Here is a 22061-nt window from a genome sequence, read left to right on the forward strand (position 1 = left end):
TGTGTCCATGTGCAGAGACTGAGTAGAGTGTGTGCCCATCTGTGTATGTATGTGTGTGTGTGTCTGTGCATGCATGTGTCTCTGTTCATGGTAGGGAAAGTGTGTTTGTGTCTGTGTCTATGTGCAGAGTAAGTAGAGTGTGTGCCCATCTGCATCTGTACATGTGTGTGTCTGTGTGTGCATACGTGTGTACATGCATGTGTGTGAGTATATGCTTGTGTTCATGGCAGGAGGAAGAGTGCGTTTGTCTCCATGTGTCCATGTGCAGACAGTGAGTAGAGTGTGTGCCCGTCTGCATGTGTGTGTGTGTCTGTGCGTGCATAGTGTGGGGACCCAAGCGGTACTCACCTGCAGCACACCCCTGGCCAGGAGCATGGACCTCGCTGGATTGAGACGTCCATGCTGCAGCAGGAGCTCCCTATCTGCCTCTGCCTGCCTTTACCACCTTGGCAGGTGAAGCGGATTGGTGTGAATCTGCAGCTGGGGCAATATCTGGGGGCCAGAGACAAAGTAGAGGAGGGAAGGAAGCCGGTGGCAGAAGGTGAGGAGAACAGAGCTGGGGAGCCCGAGACGCCAGAAGAATGCTCCAATGCCAGGGTAAGTGCCTGGGAGGGCACTGAAGAAGTGGTGGTGGCCCCGCTGCAGGAGCAAGGAAGAGGGGAAGAAGGAAGATAAGGATTAAGAAGGCACCAGGAAATGTGGGTCCCCTGCAAGATGCTCTGGGCAATCTGGTGGTTGCTCCAGAGGAGAAAGCCGACCTCTGTAACAAATTCTTCACCTCCGTTTTCTTGTGCAGGGACCAGGACTCCCCCACCATGATTCAAGACGGACTCGAGGGGAACGCCTCAAGACCTAAGGTTGAGGAGGACCGGGTTAGAGTGCTTCTGGAGGGGCTGGACGTTTTCAAGTCAGCAGGTCCAGATGCTCTCCACCCCAGGGTGTTGAGGGAGCTACCAGGGGTTATTTTAGGGCCCTTGGCATGGCTTTACGAGTGCTCGTGGTGCTCGGGCCAGGTGCCAGATGATTGGAAGATAGCCAATGTGGTCCCCATCTTTAAGAAAGGGAGGAGGGAGGACCCGGGGAACTATAGGCCCGTCAGTTTTACCTCAATCCTGGGGAAACTCTTTGAGAAGATCATCAAGGAGCGCATCTGTGATGGGCCGGCATCAGGGGTGATGCTGAGGGGCAACCAGCACGGTTTCATTAGGGGCAGGTCATGTCAGACCAACCTGATTGCCTTTTACGATCATGTCACAAAAGCATTGGATGCAGGTGTCACCGTGGATGTAGTCTTTCTGGACTTCAGCAAGGCCTTTGACACTGTCTCCCACTCCATCCTCATTAAAAAGCTAGGCGACTGTGGCATCAATGCCTACACGGTCAGATGGATTGCGAATTGGCTGAAGGGTCGTACTCAGAGGGTGGTGGTGGATGGGTCATATTCGAGCTGGGGGGAAGTGGGCAGTGGAGTCCCCCAGGGCTCGGTCCTTAGGCCTGCGCTGTTCAATTTCTTTATCAGCGATTTGGACGACAGGGTGAAAAGCAACCTGTTCAAATTTGCTGATGATACCAAACTTTGGGGTGAGGTGGGCATGTTAGTAGGGAGGGAGAGACTGCAGAAAGACCTGGATAGGTTGCAGGGGTGGGCTAACAAAAACAGGATGTGTTTCAATACAGACAAATGCAGGGTGCTGCACTTGGGCAGTAGTAACCGGCAGCCCTCTTACAAGATGGGAAACTCCCTTCTTGAGAGCACGGAGGCAGAAAGGGATCTTGGAGCCATCACTGACTCCAAGATGAACATGGGCCGACAATGCGAGGTCACGGTTGGCAGGGCTAACAGAACCCTATTGTGCATCCACAGGTGCATCTCAAGTAGGGCCAAGGAAGTGATCCTCCCCCTCTACGTGACACTGGTCAGGCCACAGCTGGAGTACTGTGTCCAGGTCTGGGCACCCCACTTCAAGAAGGATGTGGACAACATTGAGAGGGTCCAGAGGAGGGCCACCAGCATGACCCGGGAACAGCAGGGCAGACCCCACAATGAGAGGCTACGGGACCTGAACCTGTTCAGCCTTCACAAGAGAAGGCTGAGGGGGGACCTGGTGACCGTCTATAAACTCACACTAGGGGGTACAAGAAGAGTTTGGGGGAGACCTTGTTTCCCTTAGCGCCCCCCGGGATAACAAGGAATAACAGCCACAAGTTGTTGGAGAGTAGGTTTAGATTAGACATCCGTAGGAACTACTTCACAGTCAGGGTGGCTAGGATCTGGAACCAACTTCCAAGGGAAGTGGTGCTGGCTCCTACCCTGGGGGTCTTTAAGAAGCGGCTCGATACCTACCTTGCTGGGTCATTTGAGCCCAGTTTTCTCTCCTGCCCAGGGCAGGGGGTCGGACTTGAAGATCTACAAGGTCCCTTCCGACCCTACTTCTATGAAATCTATGAAATCTATGACCAGAGGAGGCCCAGGGAAGGTGGAGAAGGTGGATGCCCCAAGCAGTTGGCTCCATTATTCTTTTCCTTTGAGCCTTCATTTATTTAAGAGCAGCAGATCATTTGCTGCTCAAGTGAGAAAAGCAGAGAAAACCTTCCCTCCCGCTGTTCAGAGACAGGAGTTCCCACACTGGTTAAGCGGTCATGCTCCACCAATTAAGCCGGGCGCAGCAGCAATTAGGAAAGAGCAAGGGTAAAGCCTGGAGCCATGGGGAAGCCTCCGAGGAGCCCTGAAGGGATGCCTGGAACCCAGTTACCCCGGGACCAAAACCTCTTCCGCTTTCCCAGGAAAAAAAAAGGGGCAAACAATAAATAAAAGGAAAAAAAAAAGGAGAGAGGAAAGAGCTGCTTCGGGCTGGTCATTTCTTTTGTCATCCTTTCTCCAAAGCTTCGGGAGCCAGGTAGAACACGACAGTTGGTCTAGGTGGAGGCGGGGAGTCACTACCTCCCTCTCATTAATCTCTCATTAAACATGAAAGTCGTGGCAGTGTGACCATGTGCAGAGAGTGAATGACAGTAGAGTGAGTGCCCGTCTGTGTGCACGCCTGTATGTGTGTGTCTGCATGAGTATGTATATGTATGTTTGGCCATAGCGGAGGGAGGGGGGATAGGTAACAGGGAGAAGAGGCAGGCATGTACCCCCTACCCCCCAGCCCGGCAGGGTCCCCCCAGCCTCCCCCAGCAGCACCAGGAGGGGAATGGGCCCTTCCCCCACCCCTCTGTAGCCCAGGTCCCGTGGGGGCAGGAGGTCTCCAACTTTGTGTTTGCCCAGGGCCCCAGGACACATTAATCTGCCTCTGTGGGGGGGGGGAGCATGGCCGGATGTGGGGCTCCATCCCCACCTGCCCACCCCCATCATTTTTAATGGGCAATTTGCTACTGTTAGCTATAAGTAACCTTTTAGGAGTGATTTGTGATTCTCAATCACAAGGGAAGATTTATTAACCTAAGAATTGGTCTAGATATCATATGTCTCTGGAGACCCAGATAACTATATTTTTAGGATGGATTTGGGCTTTTCATCCTTTAATCAGTGGCTTCCACTTTGCCCAGGCTGGAAATGATTATTTTTAGAATCACATTGAGGTCTACAGATTTTTCTGAAATGGGTTTGAGGAAGATCAAAATGGATCTCCATTCTGGTTCTAAGGAAACAATATCCCCAGAATGAAGACCATGAGAAATAATAGAAACCAGTGACCAGGGAAGCATGGATGTCCATTGGTGAATGAGCAGTGGAGACAGAGCCCTGCAGGTGCACTCCCTCAGCAGAGATGTATCTACAGTGGTCAGAAGTTTTAAAGTTCAAGTTTATTTCGCAAAACAGACTCCCCCTTCCCAATACTGGTTATCGGCCAGTTGTCTTGGCATTCAGTAATGTTTTCTTAGAAAAACTTGATTTTCTTGTAAATATAAGTTCAACCTCTGAAAAAGGTTGAAACTCATATTTTCTACCCAAAAGTAATAAAAAGAAACATAATGCAGAAAAAATAAAGTAGCATTGATGGACATTTTTCAGGCAAATGAAATTTGAGCATTTTTGTTGGAGGAGACAGGTTGGGGGAAATCCTTTATTTTCATTGTTTGCATTACACCTGCTCCAATACCAAAAGAAAAAGGAATTCAATGTTTTTTTCTGTAAACCAACAACATTCATTATCAGCTGGAAATTGTAGAGGGTAAATGAGTATTGCTTACCATAAATGAATGTTTCCCTTTGGTTTTATAACAGCAATTGGGTACAGCTGCTGGACTTTCTCCTGCAGTGAAATGTGTGAACACAGCAAATCCAAGACAGAGGGAAAGTAACCTCCAGGGCAGAATCCAGTTTCACTTCACATTCATATACCTGCCACTTTTGGCACTTATGCATACTCTGCGATCCTACTCCGTACACAGTGTGGACATGTGCCTCTGCATTCCCAGTAGCAGCAATAAGAGAATCCCTGAGTGCTTGGATGGCAGGGGGCAGTAATGAAACCTCTGACCAGTCTCAGGTGCCTCAAGGCAGAGACAGCTCCCCAGTGTCTAGAACTGTAACAGTCAGTATGTGGCAGGTAGCTACTCAGATATCTGCTCACACCCCCTCCAGGGTCTTCCCTGTGCACTCTGATTTTCTTTCCCCAGTGGATTCAACTCTTAATCTAAATTTAAAAAGCCAATTACTCTTGAACTGGTGCTCTGCAAATCCTTTCTGTTTCTCTCCTCTATTCCCACAGTGTCATATCTTCAGCTCTGCACTATGCCCTCAAGACTAATGTTACAACATGCCTTTTCTTCCTCTCTTCTCAGTGCATATTTCTAGGACTCTGGAGGACTTTTTCCTCATTGTTTTCATTCATCTTTCTTATTAGGGCTGTGTCCCCAACAAAGAATGGTTCTCCATAGTGCCACGTGATGCACAAACAGTAGATGACTGCTTCCCAAAGGCTGCAGTCTCAATAGACTCTTAGTAACAGAGGGAACTGCAAAGCCATTTGTTATCATTCTTCTGTGGATAGGAGGTAAATCTCTAGAAGAATCTACACTGAGACATCCTAGGAGCTGACAGTGTCCTTGGAGAAAACAATGCTGGTCATTGCTGGCACTGATGGAACCAAGCATAAGCCTGAATCATCCATTGATATGATCCATGTTCTGAAATGCCAGGTCCTCAGTCTACATGGACTTGAGAGCTAAAAGCCTTTATTTTGCAATGGAGGGGTTGCATTCCTGAGCTAGGGAGGGCCATTTGGATAGACAGCTCAATCCCACAGGAGCAGCTGTCTATTTTCCCCCTGCACTCTGAGTGAAAAGCAAGGAGCAGAACTACATACAGGCTGACTCTGACCTTGAGACCAAGAAGAGGGGAGGCTGCTGTGGGAAGGAACTGAACTAGGAGGTTGGAAGAGGTGAACTGGCTATAAGGAATGCATGGGAGAACCAGCTGCAAAAGATTTAACTAGATGGGAAAGAAGAAGCAGGAAATATAGTGACATTTAACAAAACTATAAAAAATGGTGGTTTAGGGATTGAGACAAGGGGTGGTGGTGGTCTCAACCAGCCTGGGAGCAGGGCCAGAGCTCAGAAACAGAGCAGAGACAGGGCCAGAGAAGGTTCCAGTGCAGGGGGGGACACAGGGTGGGAGGACTAGGAGGGTCCAGTACCCAGGAGTAGCCAGAATGGACAAAGTGCTTGGGTATGGGTGGATGAAGACAGTGGCCTGAACCTAGGAGGGGGCCAGAAAGGTTGATGACAGAGGGGCTGTAAGTCCAAGCAGTGGCAGTCTGGGTCCTGGTATAGGCCGAGGACTGGCACTAATTGATCACATCTGCAAGGCATTGGCGTGGTATAAAGGGTGTTTGGAGCCATGTAATTAGCTTTTAAGGCACTGAATAGTGACACCTGAACAGAACCATGAGATCACTGATCCCTGGGGCAGCCTCCCTTTCCAAGGATCTAGTAACAACAAGGCACAGCAGGAGAGGTGAAGAGGAGCAAACCTGAGAAGTGAGGGCAGAGCAACAGCCGAGCAGCCACCAACGGGCATTGCAGCCATCCCTGGGACTAACACCTGCTAAAGCTATGAATAGGGGAACATGGGCTATGCAGAAGAGAAAGGAAGTCTGAAAAAAGTATGTAAAATATATATACACAGAGAGGGGAGAAGGAAAGAATGTATGGGAGGTCTAGGTCATTATTAAATGTACCCCATGGTGCTAACATGGCCTTGGCTACCTCCTCCCAACCCATGGCTGTTGTGCTCTCACCCTTCCCTACTCATTATTCATTCTCTTTTGCCTTCCAATGGTAAGTGTATGTCTACACTCATGAGGCACAGACAAAAATTACATCTCTCATGTGATTAGCCCCTTGAAAGCACTCTACAGCTGTATCGTAACAGACCAGCATGGATGCAGAGCACTCTGATCACTTGGAAAATTAACCCTTATTATATGAGGGTTCAAATGAAGGTGCTCCAAAGTGGAATGCCTTCATTAACCTCTGTCTGCTCCAGTGGTGTGGCTGCTGGAGCCCAGCCCCACCTCTGGTGCTGTCTTAGGATAGGAGAGGGGAGAATGCAGGGAAGAGAGATTTGTTCTGGGGTTTCCCCAGCCACACTGGAGCCGGGGTGGATTGGAGCCCCTGCCCTTCGAGGTCGTGGGCTCCAGTCTACCCATTCCCCCCTCACTCCAGTGCAGGCTGGGGAAACCTTAGAACAGACCTTCCCCCGCTCCCCCTCTGCCTTCTCTCCCTCCCATCCTAAGACAGCACTGGAGCTGGGGGGGAGGGGGAGGGGGAGCAGAGGTAGGGGAAGAGACTTCAGACATAAAAGCTGTCTTGCTGGAACAGCTCCAGATTGGAACTTCATTCCCCCACCCTCCTGACCCAAGAGATAATGTCAGTTGGGTTGGGAGGGTCGGTCTAATTCATGGCACTTTCTGTAAAGCACCATGAGTTAGACTGGGGACTTGCATTTCTGTCTGTGCTTGTGGGGACACAGTTCTCAGCAACATCCCATCCACCCCCTTCTACTCTGCATGAGCTGAATCTAGGAATGAGACAGTGGAGCTGTTCTTCCCCTGACCCCAGCAGTGCTCGCAAGCCCACCAGTGACAGAGATCTCCAGTGTGGTGGCAGTGGAATTTGTCACAGGACTTCCCCACTGGAGTTCCAGGGACAGTGGGGCCAAAGATCCTAACTGGTGCTCTTGTGCACTACTGAACTCCAGAGATAGCAGAAGAGCTTATTTATACCTTGGCTGCAGCCTCAGCAGCAATCTCAGTGCATTAGCATTAGCCTCTGGAAAGCAGTGTTTTGGCTGTCCTGACTGAATTGATTTAGGCAGAGCTCCCTTGGGTCTTCATCGTACCATCACTCATGCACCTTCTAAGCTCTGCTCCTGGGATTAGTCCCATTGACGTCATTGGCCAGATGGGCCTGAGGAAAGGGAAGTACTCAGGAAAACAGTTGCAGGATCACAGCCTTAGGCATCGGTGTGGATGTAACAGATTTTTTTTTCTTATTTCCTGGGGCTGAAAAAGTCTATCCTGGCTTGTGCATAAAGGGGGTACCACAGGAAGGCTCAGAAGTGTATCTGCTTGTTTTGCCTCTCTGGGGTTTTTCAAAGATCCAGTTACTCCAGCCCTCATGCAGCATTCCTACTGAGCCTGCATCACCCAGTCCTGCCAGGGGCATAGGTCAAATAAAAAAGTCTCCTGCCCTCACTGCAAATAGACCTTTGCCAGGCAGAACCACAGACATAAAAATTAGCTGATATATAAATAGATGAACAGCTGATTTTGTTAGCAGCCAAAGGATCAGCAGGCAAGTGGGTGTGTAAATAACATAGACCAAAAGTTCAAAGAATAGGCCAAAAACTCTTATGTGTGACCTGCATGGCATCTCAGGCTGACATTATTTCCATAGAGCAGGCTGCCAAGAAGCACAACAGGTAAGAAATTGGTTGGTACTTTTAGATTGTAGAGCTGTGCTTGATTTAAATTCCTCTATAGTGCTGTTGTTCTTAGCAACAACCTTATGTGAATCTGTATGCATGCTATACACTGGTCTGCAATTAGACAGGAAAGACATTTATGTTGGCCAGATCAAGGTTATAAGCTGTTTGTATCACAGACCTGTTTTTTTTCTGCAGGGGGATGGGGACACTTTATACATTGTACTGGAAAGCCATAGAGAGGCAGGTTCAAGTTTGCTCTAGGATTGAGGGTCTAGAACCAGGGTCTTGTGCTTCCTGAGCAAGTATCCTCACCACCCAATGACAGGACCTAACAGAGAAGAAAACCCTCCTTCTCTTAGTTTTGCTGGAGCAAAATTGCCAGGCTTACTCAGGTACACAAATCTAGAGCTGTATACTTGCCCAGCCAGTGTGTAGCTTATTATACAAGATAAATCGCTGTATGGACACTCAACCGTCTATACTACATGGGGAATGGGATCACAGAGTGTACATACATATCAAAAATGCCAGTTACATGGCTGAGAAACTGCCATTTGGGCATTTGGGCACATAAAGTGAAATAGGATCCTGCCCAAACACTCTATACATGCCACTCCTCATCCATCAGGGAAAGGGCTTGTAATGAGCTCACTGCAGGGCTTGCATTCTCAAGTGTGCCTGAACGGAGCATGTGACTGAAGTTAGTTCTAATTCCTAGCTTGTAACTTGTGCTGGTTGACTCTCACCTGTAGTTCCCAGCTCCTTAATCAAAAGCCAAAAAGAATTGAACTGTTCATTTTCTTATAGTTCTTCAGAATAATCATGAATTAATTTTATAGTGTTTAATCTTTAATCATGAACAGAAGTTAGTCTCATAAAATGTGAGTTGCAGCAAGGGAGGTTAAGGTTAGATATTAGGGAAAACTCTCTCACTAGGAGGGTGGTGAAGCACTGGAACAGGTTACCTAGAGAGGTGGTGAAATCTCCATCCTTAGAGCTTTTTAAGGCCTGGCTGGACAAAGCCCTGGTAGGAATGATCTAGTTGGGGATGGTCCTTCAAGGCTTCAAATTAGAAGTTGGGGAAGGACTAGATGACCTTTTGGGCTGGACTAGATGATGTCCTGAGGTCCCTTCCAACCCTCATTTTCTATGATTCTGTGATTAAAAGCAGCTTGTATTTCTTACTACCAGCACAAACCCCTTCAAGAGCTAGTCTTGCTTTAGCCAAGGGAAGATCATCTGAACCTTGAACCATCTTGCCGATTTTTGCAAACTCAAAGGTCAATTGACAATTGAAGTTTTTTCTCTGATCAGTGGTCCCAAGGTTGCCCCTGTGGGAGCAGATAAGATCACCCCGAGTCTCCAGAAGATTGGTGTCTACCTAATTGACCCCAAAACCTCATCATGGTACCTGAGGCAGAACAAGCAGGAAGCGAACTCTTAAAAAAAGCAAAGACCACTAAGAAAAGAGTAGGTCTTTGTCTCTTCCTCCTTCCCTGCTCCCTCCTCACGCTGTCAACATCACTGAAAGCTACCTGCTTCCTTGGCAGTTACCCAGAAAAAAGAAAAGGTGAAAGACTTGAGCTATGGGTAAATTCACGTAGAGTAGGGGGGATGGATGATCAACACTGTAAACCAGGGCTTTTCAATTGGCAGCCCACACTCTTACTACTGGCCCCTGGGCTCCTGCCTGGCTGCTGCAACAGCTGCTGGAGCCTCCCTGCTCCCTGCACCCACCCGAGAGAGTAGGGCTGTGCAGCACGGCATGGTGCATGGAGCAGAGGGTAAGGTTGGGGTCATGTAGGCATGTGATACAGCTCTGACCAGGCCTTCGTGGCTTGGTTCCAGGTGACGTTCCTAGGAGTGGGAATTCCCAAGAAATGAAGCAGAAGTTATTCAAATTCTTTAGCTTTATGTTGGTTTTAGTTTTAAGTCTGTATTTAAAGTGTTACTCTCATCTTTGACTCCTTCTCTTTCTTGCATGTGGGTGTAGGCTTACACAAACAGACTGTTATTAGTTTTCTAACATAAACACCAACCTGTCAATGCCTTCAATAATGGCATTGCTGCGTTTAACCATCATTTCCTGGTTAATGTAGGAGACAACCTGAGTTACTGTGCCAAGGGGTGTGTGTGTGAAACAAAAGTCTTCATAATGCAAGTAAGATCACCCACCATATTCAACTGGTGATTTGAAAATGTGAATCTTTTAATATCATTGTCATGTGATTGTTGCGCTGTGTCAACTCCAAATTGGGTAGTAATTTTGGGGTATGTTAGCACTCTGTGATACCCACTTCAATATCTATTTGCTTATTTACTCATTTTTAATAAAATCTGTAAAAAGAACAGAACTGCAACAGGTCTTACTCTCAAAAGGTGCAGGTAACTTCAGGTGAAACACATGCTAGCATTTTGGCTCTACTGCCAAGTAAATACCAAAGGACCCGATCTCAATTGTTCACTGCTAGAGACACTTTTACCTGGTGCCCTAGATATTAGAGCACTCACTCAGGAAATGAAAAATTTTGGATTGAGATTTTTCTTTCTTTGTATGCAGTCTTTCTTCCTTATTCTCCCCTTCCTTTGGGCAGGGGCACAGTGCCCAGGCTGAGGAGCTGCAAGGCTGTTTCTGCTCAGCGACAGGGGCCCAGGACAGAGGTAGCTTCTGAGGTCTGGGATAATCCCAGCTAAAACAGTGCTGCTGGGGAGGGTGAAAAATGGCCCCAGCCTGTCCCAGAGCAGACCTCTGCCCTGATGCTGTGATTCTTTTTCCTCTCTCCAAAAAATGTGACTCTGGATCCAGACATGGCTTATACCTGGCTCTACATTTCTACAGATTAGAAAATTGTAAGATGGCATGACACACCGCATCCCCAAAATTCTGAGACTTGAATCTCCGTGCTGCATGCTGGGCTGTGAGGGATTCATTGCGGGGAGACAGTGCTGGGAGGTGGAAGAGGAGGAACGGAGAGGTCCTCATCTAAGGCCTTGTTTTTAAAAATGGGAACTATTAATACTTTACACTGTTCTTCAAAATGATTGCAAGTTAATTTTATACTCGTTTTTGTTAGATTTTATGTTAAACAAGCTATTCAAAGAAGGAAACAGACACAGAATGGCTGTATCTGTCTGACTGCTCCCAAATGTGACATTTCACTGCCTGTCCTGAAAGTTTATTCCTAAAAATGGTGAGATGTCCCCACTTCAGCCCATCTTCTTGTTTTCAAGACTCCTTCACTAAGGAACTGAATTTAAAAGGGCCAGGGCTTTATGCACTTGTTGGGAACTGAGAGACACATACTGAGAACAGCTCTGGGAGAGGGGAACCCGGAAGCTAAATTTCTTGTTTGTTGGTCAAGTGTCTTCATTGCTAGGCTGCTGGAATAAAAGATGGAAGGGACTTTCTTTTCCTTCGACTAGAAGCAGACATCATCAAATCAAGAGGATCAGCTGTGCTGCGGTGTGCCACCTACACCGTGGGTCTGGAGGAATGGGGAAAAATGCTTCTGCACTCAGTGCCTCCAGGATGGCTGGGTGGGGGAATCATGAAAGAGTAATAGATATCCATTGCAGTCCAGACTTGGCCCAAAAGCTTCAATACTGAGGTCTAAGGCAGAACAAATAGAAAGCAGTGACTTGAAAGCAAAGATTGTGAAGAAAAAAAAGCTGATTTGTGTTTCTCTTTCCATTTCTCTCTCTCTCTCTTTCTCTTTTCTCTCCCTGCTCCTGCTGGCAGCTGACATCCAAAGCTGCATGGCCCTCCCTCCCCTAGGAAATTATTAAGAAAAAGAAGGGATGAAAGACTTTAGATGTGAGTGGGGCCAGACAGGACAGTGTCAGCTTTTATTCCTTATCATCCATTTGTGTGTGTCTATGTGTACACTCTCACAAGAACTGTTATCAGTTTCCTAAAGTAAACACCAATATTTCATTGAATAAGGCAGTAGGTCCTCCTACCTTAAATAGTGGCATTGTTCACATTTTGCTTTATTGTATATCTTAACAGTCATTTCTGGGTTATCTTAGGAGACAACCTGTGTTGTCCTGAAACGGGATGGAGTGAAAACCTTCATTATACAAGCAAGGATACCCACTACATTAATCTGGTGAGTAATTGATTTGATCCTTGTGATGTAATTACAGCGTGATTATTGTACTGCTTCAGCCTGAACTAGCTTAGTGATCCTGGAGTACATTTGTGTTTCAAAATAGTTGCTTAAGTGTTTGCATGCCTGCTAATTTATTTTTAATAACCTCCATGATAAATATGCATAACTGCAATAGGGGTCCTAATTCCTGACAGTTCAGATGAGAAACTTCCAAGTGAAAACTCAACGCCCAGAAAAATATTCATAGAGGTTTCCTGCTTCAAGACATTGCAGCAGCTACGAAGTAGGTCCTTTGCCACAGGATCATGACCCATATTGACAGGGTTTGCTGCCTAGAGTTGCCATATAGTAATTAGGGAGAGTTAGGTGCCTCCAATGGGTGATCCAGAGTACCTAGGTGCTAAGCAGGGAGGCACCTGTATACTAAAAAGGAAAGGGGTGAGTCTCAACTCTCTCCCCTCCTCAGAGGGCACTGCTTAAAGTGACTCAGGGATGCACTTTAAGAATGGCCAGAGGGAAGCACCTGAGCCACAGACACTGTCCCCTGTTGGAAGAGACTTTGTAGAGTAGCCAAAAAGTTAGAGCAGTCACTCATGAGCTGGGAGACCTTGGTTCTAGACTTTCTTCATCCTGAAGGGGCTCAAACCTATGAAAGTCAGAGAATGGAGCCGACTACCAGTGTTGCTCTGCAGCCCCTATCTCCCAGGGCTCTGGCTCTGCTCCTTCCCATTTGGTGTGGTGGGACAGAACTGAAGGTAGTGATGCTTGCTTTTGCTCTCTCTGAGAGCCTCCCCACCCACCCCACACTGAACCAGGAGACCAGAGATGCCACGTCCTCTCACCAGAACCCAAGAAGTACGGGCACTGGGGTCAGGATCCCAGCTCCAACAGTGGCATGAGTCTCTGGAGATGTAGGAGTCTTGTGGTAGCAGAGGTCTCGGAGCATGGGGGTCTTGGGATAGTGGCAGGTTTCTGGGGGCACATGGGGGTTTGGGATGTCAGTGAGAGGGTCTCAGGGAGGTTTGAAGTGCTGGGAGTGGTGAAGGCCCCAGAAGTACCTTGTCATGCATCCACAGATGCCTCTCAAGCTGGTTCAAGGAGGTGATCCTCCCCCTCTATGCGACACTGGTCAGGCCGCAGTTGGAGTACTGCATCCAGTTCTGGGCACCGCACTTCAGGAGGGATGTGGACAGCATGGAGAGGGTCCAGAGGAGGGCCACCTGCATGGTCAGGGGGCAGCAGGGCAGGTCCTACGAGGAGAGGCTACGGGACCTGAACCTGTTCAGCCTCCACAAGAAGGCTGAGGGGGGATCTAGTGGCCGTTTACAAACTAGTCAGAGGGGACGAGCAGGCATTGGGGGTGTCCCTGTTCCCCCGAGCACTACCAGGAGTGACAAGAAATAACGGTCACAAGCTGGCAGAAGGTAGATTCAGACTAGACATCAGGAGGCGCTACTTCACTGTCAGGGCGGCTAGGATCTGGAACCAACTTCCAAGAGAAGTGGTGCTGGCTCCTACCCTGGGGGTCTTCAAGAGGAGGCTGGGTGAACACCTTGCTGGGGTCGTTTGACCCCAGTGCTCTTTCCTGCCATGGCAGGGGGTCAGACTTGATGATCTGCTCAGGTCCCTTCCGACCCTACTAACTATGAAACTATGAAACTCCAGTGCCAGGTGGCCTGAGTTTTATGCCTTTGTTCCCACACCACTTCCACTGTTCTCTGTAAATAAAATTTGGTTTTACATCCATCAAAACCTCTATAAGAGGATGGAGAACTTATTTGCAGGAGACAGCAAAACTCTGGACTTCGGACTTTTGCTATTTCAATGGGAAATTCAGAAAAAAGAAAAGAAAGGAGAGAGAATATAATACAAGTTGTTTTAAACATAGAAATTGCCATGCCTCCTTGGTTTGTCATAAAAACATGGAAGTTAACACACACACATTTATCTGTTTGTGTAATCTATTTCTGGAATCACCCATGCTGCAGGGCTGGGAAACAGTATTCACAGTGTTGTCGATGGAGTTAATGCTTTATCCTTCCCGTTCCCCATTCCACACTTCTCCATTCCCCTGTTCCTCATTCCACAATCAAACACCAGATTGCAGAGGGTAGCTCTAGGATTAATGGCCCCCATGCAGCATCTCCTGTCACCTGCTCAAGCCCACACAGGTGCAAGGCCTGATTCACACCTCTGTGGGACAGTGCAGGCTGTAGCTACTATTGCATGTGTGACAATACATCTACAGGGGGGATGCTGCTCTTTGCCCTTTAATCTTCATGGAATCCAGAGTCAGCAAGAGCTGGGCGTGAAATAACTGACTCAGGTACAAGTCTCCTTCCCACTCAGCATGCCAAGAAGCGGCCAAGACAGTGTTACAGGTACATCACCATAGTGTAGCATGTGCAACAGTAATAGCATAATTAAGAAAGGGGACAGGGGGGGCGAGTGACAGGGGATCAGGGCAGCAACCCCGGGCATCCGCTTCTTGACACATGGGAATGCAAAAATAGTAGCCATTGCTTACCATGCCACCACTTCTGGAAACCTGGCAGCAACCAGGCCTGTATCTACTGAGGCATCTTGAGCAAGGGCTAAGGATGTCATTCTCTCACTCTACTCAGCCTTCATGAGACTGCAGCTGTAGTACTGCATCCAGTTTTGGGTGCCACACTTCAGGAAGGATGTGGAGAAGCTCGAGAGAATCCAAAGGATGCATGATTAGAGGCCTTGAGACCAGGTCACATGAGGAGAGGCTGAAAGGCTTGGGACTGTTCAGCCTGGAGAAGAGAAGACTCAGAGAGGACTTGGCGGCAGCCTATAAGCATATCAAGGGCATATATCAGGGCCAGGGGGAGCATCTGTTCACCAAGGCCCCCCAGGGGAGGACAAGATATAATGGGCACAAGCTGACTGAAGATCACTTCAGACTAGACATAAGAAAAAACTTCTTTACAAATTGAGTACCAAGGGTTTGGAACAGGCTCCCCCCAGAGATGGTACACTCACCCAGCCTGGTGATCTTCAAAAAGTAGCTTGCTATGGTCATCTGAGCCCAGTAGTCTTTCCTGCCCAAGTGCAGGGGGGCTGGACCCGACGATCTGTAAGGTCCTTTCCAGCCCCTAACAACTATGAGCCTATGAAACTGCTGCCCTGTGTGCTGCCCCTGCCTAGACACAGAACTTCCCCGTTGTTCCTCCGTGGGACAGGGTCACCATTTGGTACAAATGTCTGATGATGTTAAAATACCATTACTTTTCCCCCTTAATGGGAACTCTGGGATTATTTCTGGCATGAGAAGTATTCAGCCCTGGGGACTGGCTGCCTGAGGACTGGAGGGCTGGAATATCGGCTTTTCACTTCTTTATCCCTGGGGAATTGTCCAGGCCACCAGATCATGAGCCAGCTGACCATGGAATTGCAGTGCCTTTCTTATCCTGAGAAATGTCCTGGAGAGTCCAGAGCTGAAAAACATTAATCAAGCCCTGTGGAGGGAGTTGGTACTGTCATCTGTGCTACACCTGCCCTGAGCCTGAGGTACATGGAGAGAGTGAAGTCCCTCTTGCACATGTCACTAGCATACAAGTGAGTTATAAAAAGTAGAATAACACATACTTATTTTTCTTCAGGTTCAAAAGGAAACAGTTCCAGCTGTTAGCAGGGATTTCCCCTCAGTTGGAAACAAGACTCAGCAACTTGTCTGCACAGCATCTAACTGTAAAGGAGACTGCAGAAATTTGAAGGTATAGGTAAGGGATTTTTGAAAGGAATAGGGAAGGGACCCTGTGCCTCAGATGGGACACATGCTTCAGCAAATTCTTTTTAATTGGAAGCCTGATTTTCTTTTGTTGGGGGAGAAACTGAACACAATGAGTTGATATTATTGATTGCAGTAATAAAGCTGTCTGGTACTGGCTCTGCTTGTGACTTAGGGCAAATCATCCATAAACTTGGGCTACGTAGGGATGATATTTGTGTACTGTCATACTAGAAAACCACAGTGAACCTGCTGCTTTACTGCTTCTCGGCATCTGTGTCTGCAGTTGGGGTGGGTGGAAGCTGCGGGGCCCTGTCACACTGAGACCCAGGTCCCACTGCCACAACTCTGGCCACCAAACTTAAGACAAAATTTAACCGGAGACTGGTTTTAAGACTTATGGCCTGCTAACTTGGCCTTAAGACATGGCTTGGGTCTTGAGGCCAAGTGAAGCTGCATCTGATATTTTTGTCCTTAAAGTCCTGTTGGGCCATTGGAGCAGAAGGCAAGACCCAGGGCTTGCTCAGACAGTGCCAAAGTGTCTACTGACCCTCCAGCTGATCAGTAAAGACATCACAAACTTTCTTGAAAGGCTGTTCCACTAATACCAGATTTCCCACAATAAATTTTACCTTTGTGCCCCTTTTTCTCTCCAGACACACTGCCATCTGACATGGAGCAGGGCAGAAGACCTCATGTACCATACAAGAAGGGTAAGCACTGGTGAAGATTTTCTCATGTTTCATAGTTTCATAGCCGGTAGGGTTGGAAGGGACCTAAGCAGAACATCAAGTCCGACCCCCTGCCATGGGCAAGAAAGAGTACTGGGGTCAAACGACCCCAGCAAGGTGTTCATCTAACCGCTTTTTAAAAACCCCCAGGGATGGAGGCAGCACCATTTCTCTTGGAAGTTGGTTCCAGATCCTAGCCGCCCTGACTGTGAAGTAGCACCTCCTGATATCTAGCCTGAATCTACCCTCTGCCAGCTTGTGACCATTATTTCTAGTCACTCCTGGTTGTGCTCGAGGGAACAGGGACTCCCCCAATGCCTGCTGGTCCCCCCGACTAGTTTGTAAACGGCCACTAGATCCCCCCTCAGCCTTCTCTTGTGGAGGCTGAACAGGTTCAGGTCCCTTAGCCTCTCCTCGTAGGGCCTGTCCTGCTGCCCCCTGATCATGCGGGTGTCCCTCCTCTGGACCCTCTCCGTGCTGTCCACATCCCTCCTGAAGCGCAGCGCCCAGAACTGGATGCAGTACTCCAACTGCAGCCTGACCAGTGTCGCATAGAGGGGGAGGACCACCTCCTTGGACCTGCTTGAGATGCATCTGTGGATGCATGACAAGGTGCGGTTGGCCTTCCTGACCGCATCCCCACACTGTCGGTCCATGTTCATTTTGGCATCAATAATGACCCCAAGATCCTTTTCTGCCTCTGCACTGATGAGAAGGGAGTTCTCAGCCTGTAGGTGTGCTGCTGGTTCTTTCTCCCCAGGTGCAGCACCTTGCACTTGTTTGTACTGAAACCCATCCTGTTCTCCTCCGCCCACCCCTGTAACCTGTCCAGGTCCGATTGCAGCCTATTCTTCCCTTCTAGCGTGCCCACTTCCCCCCACATCTTAGTGTCACCTGCGAATTTGAACAGGGTGCTTTTTACCCCTTTGTCCAAATCGCTGATGAAGATGTTGAACAGTGCAGGCCCGAGGACCAAACCCTGCGGGACCCCACTGCCCACATCCCTCCAGGTCAAATAATACCTGTCCACCACCACTCTCTGGATGTGGCCCTCCAGCCAGTTTTGACTGTGTAGGTGCCGACGCCACAGTCTCCTAGTTTTTTAATGAGAATGGGGTGAGAGACAGTGTTGAAGGCCTTCCTAAAGTCCAGAAAGACTATGTCCACTGCTACACCTGCGTCTAAGGATTTTGTGACCTGGTCATAGAAGGCCACCAGGTTGGTCTGACAGGACTTGCCTTGAATGAGCCCATGTTGGTTGCCCCTAATCATAATCTCCCCTGTTGGCCCCTCGTGGACATGAGCCAAGATAATTCTCTCAAAAAGCTTACCCAGGATCGAGGTAAGACTAACTGGCCTATAGTTTCCTGGGTCCCCCTTCCTCCCTTTTTTGAAAATGGGAACCACATTGGCCCTTTTCCAGTCCTCTGGCACCACACCAGAGCACCACAAGTGGTAGAGTAAATGGTAAAGTTCCATAAAGACAATATATCCCTTCACAAAGAATAAAAACACTCTCAGAGCCCAGCACCAAAACACCCCAAGCTGTGATAAGGATGTTCAGCTTGAGATATTTCTGCCTTCCCTGTGGGTTTGTTGTAACATCCTTCTCTTCCCCCCTGGGCAGATCTTCTCCCTTCTGGGCTGAGGAACCTCAAATGCCCAGGCAGGGGCAGATCCCTGAGGTCCAAGACAGTCCCATCCAGCTGCTGGGGAAAATAAAGAATGGCTCCAGCCTGCCCCAGGGTTGAGCTCTGTCCCCTGATACTGTGATTCCCTTTCTCTCCCCAGTGGAAGTGAGTCTAGATCCAGACACTGCTCATCCTTGGCTCCTCCTGTCTGCAAATTGGAAAAGTGTGAAGTGGGCAACGAAACAGCAGCACCTTCCCCAAAATCCTGAGAGATTTGACACTGTTTCCTGTGTGCTGGGACGTGAGGGCTTCACCTCAGGGAAACATTACTGGGAGGTGGGGGTGAAGAAATGGGGAGGTTGGTGGGGCGTGGGGGTTGCTAGAGAGTCCGTGTGGAGGAAGGGAGCAATTAGCCGTAACCCTGAGGGGGGGATCTGGGCTGTAGGGCAGCAGTGGTTTGGGGAATACCAGGCTTTCACTGCCCCTAAAGAGAAGTCCTTGATCCTGAGCCAGACCCCCAGGAGGATCCGGGTGTGTCTGGACTATGAAAAAGGAGAGGTGGAATTTTTTGACGCTGATACCGAGGCACAAATCTTCACCTTTTCACGGGCCTGGTTTTCAGGGGAGAGAATCCTGCCCTGGTTCTGGCTGTGGGATGAGGGAGCCCGGCTCACCCTCTTGCACTAAGACTGGCATGAGAAGAGGAGAAATGCTTCACTAGGACATTCCAGCTTCCCCAGAAGGAATACCTCTCCACCAACCCCCTACCCCCATCACTAGCAGGACTCCAAAAGTTGCAAGAGATGAGTGTAGTCTGGTTACACAAGCCAATCCTATTTCAATCAATAGCTTTCCCCATACAGCCTTCCTCATGGGAAGCGTCATCTGTGGAAACAATGCCCAGGGATGGGGAGAGCTATACAAAGTGCCTCCTGGTCCTCTTTGGCCAGGATGGCCCCAGGTGGACTGTGGAAATTAACTCATGGAACTCATTGTCACAAGATGTTGGAGAGGCTGAGAGTTTAACTTTGTTTAAAGTGGGATTGGGCAAATTTTCCACCACCTGGGAGGAAAAATTCATCAGCAGGTACTCAGCATGGCAGATAGGGTTGGATCCGCTGAATCAGAGATTCCTAAACCTCTGAATACTGGAAACAGTGGGAAGGGAGCTGAGGTTGGAAAATTCTAGGCCATCAGTAGCAATCTGTACAAATATCTAAAGATTTTTTAAATGGCTTTGGCTCTGGTTTTAAATCTCCCTTTTCTCTCCCTGGATTTCACCTGCCTTGGGGTCTGTTCCATTTTCTGCCTCTTGATGGCATTTTCTGCCTGTCGGATGGACATCTCTTGTCTTCGGCCCAACCCTTGTACCTTGGCCTTTACCCACCCAAAATAATTTCATTTAAAAACCAGGAAGAGATTCCTATTTACATTAGAGTCTCCTCATCTCACTCTGGCTGCTCAAAGGGGTTTAATTTATGCAGGGAGATGTCTGTAGTCCATGTATATATAGAGATCTATGACCTGTTGTGGTCCCTTGGCTTTAGTGAGGAGTTGGGGAGTCAGGGTATCACTGGATTGTTCATAGAGGGGAAGGGTGGATGTGCGTGTACCTCATCAGGTAGGTGGATTGGGGTGATTCTGTGGGACCAGGGGCTTATCCAGGCTTGTTTTGCCTTGCTGCTCATTTTCAGAATTAATTCAGTGCAACAGATTGGGTGCAATGTGCAGACTGGTCCATAAGTAACATGGGAATATGCTTTTGGGGAGCAGAGCTCATTGTGTATTGAATGGTCAGGGTGATATTCTGGTATTCCAGTCCAGCATTGATGTAGTAGATCAGTGACACTGGAAGACACTTTAATTCTTCTCCACTTTTCCTCATCCATTACCTGTCTGAATTTGCAAGTGACAGCGATTGGTTCATTTTGCAATTGCTAAGTATATCCCAGCAGAAAGTTTCCATATTTATGCAACCTGATTCACCAGTCATGAGCAGTATGAAGAGACAATAGAGACAGACCAAAAACATGATCAGTCCTGCATCTCCCAGGAATGGGAGGGTGTCTCAGGACACTCTAGATGCCCAGCTCCTATAAGAGTGGGAACCGCTAGGGGAAGAGCCCTAGCATTGAATTGGGAGCCCCAGCTGTGGGTTACCAGAGCAACCAGAGTGAGCCAGCAGCACCTGCCTGTTACAGGTCAGCTGACAGGAAGGGGCAGGGCCTGGCTCACATATAAATCCCAGACCTGAGGCTAGGAGGGCAGTTCCCTGCTGGCAGCCAAGGGGGAAGAAGCCCTGCCTGAGTGAGTCCTGACTGCAGATACAGTCTCCGACATGGTTGAAGGATGGAATATTCCTGGGGTGGCTTGAATGTTAGTAGCCGGCTGGCTTGAATTTATGTTATAGCCCAGGGGCTTGTGTTTTGTTCGTTGTTATGACCGGTGGCTTGGGTGAGGCTATAAGGGGACAGAGGAGGCCTCGTAGGGGACTCACAGTAGTGTGGGGACCCCAGCCCCAGAGAGAGGGGACAGCGATTGAGAAGCCCCAGGGAGGGGGGAGTGCTAGACAGGGCTGCGGAAAGCCTGAGCGCCAGTGAAGGCGCAGAATGAGACAAAGCCGCAGAGGGCTCAATGAGGACCAGGGGGCCAAATTACAACAAGGCCCGGACAAACAACGTCAGTACCATCGGCGAGGCATAGGCTGTGGTGTAGGGGAGGAAACGGAGATGCAGATACTGCCCCAATGCCAGGGGGCGCTAAATGGGCAGCATCCCACTAATTAACATCAATTAATCAATTAACAACAAGGCATGGCAAGCAAGAAGGCGGGTGGTTGGCTGAGGAACAGGTGGGTGGGCCATGGTTAGATCGGCCCCGAGCAGGCCCCCCATCACAGAAGGATTGGCTGGAAATTTCCCCTGTTCTCCATGTAGAGGAAAAATGCAAAGTTGAAACTACAGCACAATGACACCGTGTAGGAGAGAGGACTAAGCATCAAAGAGCCCAACAGTACAGTACAAACCCGGGAGGAAAGGAAGTGGGTGAGAAACACAAGGTAGCTTTCACTTCCTCCTGTGGCAAAGAGCAGCCCCACTCTGTGCTACTTCCAGGGAGGTCCAGGATCACAGACGTCTCCTTAATATTGCCTGAAAAGAGGGTCTTCCCCAGCTCTCACCCTTCAGGTTCACAACTTTGAAAACCGTTGATCAGTCTTATGACTCTGAGCAGATGTTTTATTTCCCAAGTGCCTGATTTGACAGATATCAGTAATGTATACACAGAACAAAACTAAATTCATGTTTCTTAAGAGGCATGTGAGTACCTTCCAGGGTCAACTGGGCACTTGCTGGTGACTGCTGGTGAGTACGAGGATTTGCCACAGCTAATGTGAAGCACTCCAATAACTGGAGAAGAGGTTGGAAATGGAGATTCCTAGGTCCAAGATCTCCAAAGGTCCACACAAGTTTTGTTACCCATGACTCCCAGGACACTGTTGTTTTTTAGGACACATCCCTCAAATGTTATTCATATCTTATAATCAATATTTTCAATGTTTTTATTATCAGAAAAATACTTTTAAAATGTATTGATGTGATTTTGATATACTTTCAAGAATGGTTTTAATGCCATTTGAAAAATAAAGATATTGTGACACTGCTAATTTTTTTTCAGAAAAAAATGTAAAATTATAAATGTTCTTTAAATTAGTACCTGAATGTTTTAATGTAAAAAGAAAATGGTGACCTCCAGTTGGAAACAGAACTGAGAACAAATAGGTAGTGACCTACTCATCCAGCTCAAGGTGTCAGTAGCTGCTCCTGGGAATATCACCTAAAAGTTGCTGAATTTGACCAAAAACTGAATATTTGGGTCAAAATTAAATAACCCTCT

The 22061-nt window shown here is 48.3% G+C and overlaps 1 pseudogene; it reads left to right on the forward strand.

Annotated features, from left to right (window-relative positions):
• The window catches only part of LOC109280624 (ETS translocation variant 3-like), a 28641-nt pseudogene that overhangs the window by 251 nt on the left and 6329 nt on the right, over positions 1–22061 (forward strand).

Source organism: Alligator mississippiensis, chromosome 11 (genome assembly GCF_030867095.1).
Source record: "Alligator mississippiensis isolate rAllMis1 chromosome 11, rAllMis1, whole genome shotgun sequence".
Classification (NCBI taxonomy): Eukaryota; Metazoa; Chordata; order Crocodylia; family Alligatoridae; genus Alligator; species Alligator mississippiensis.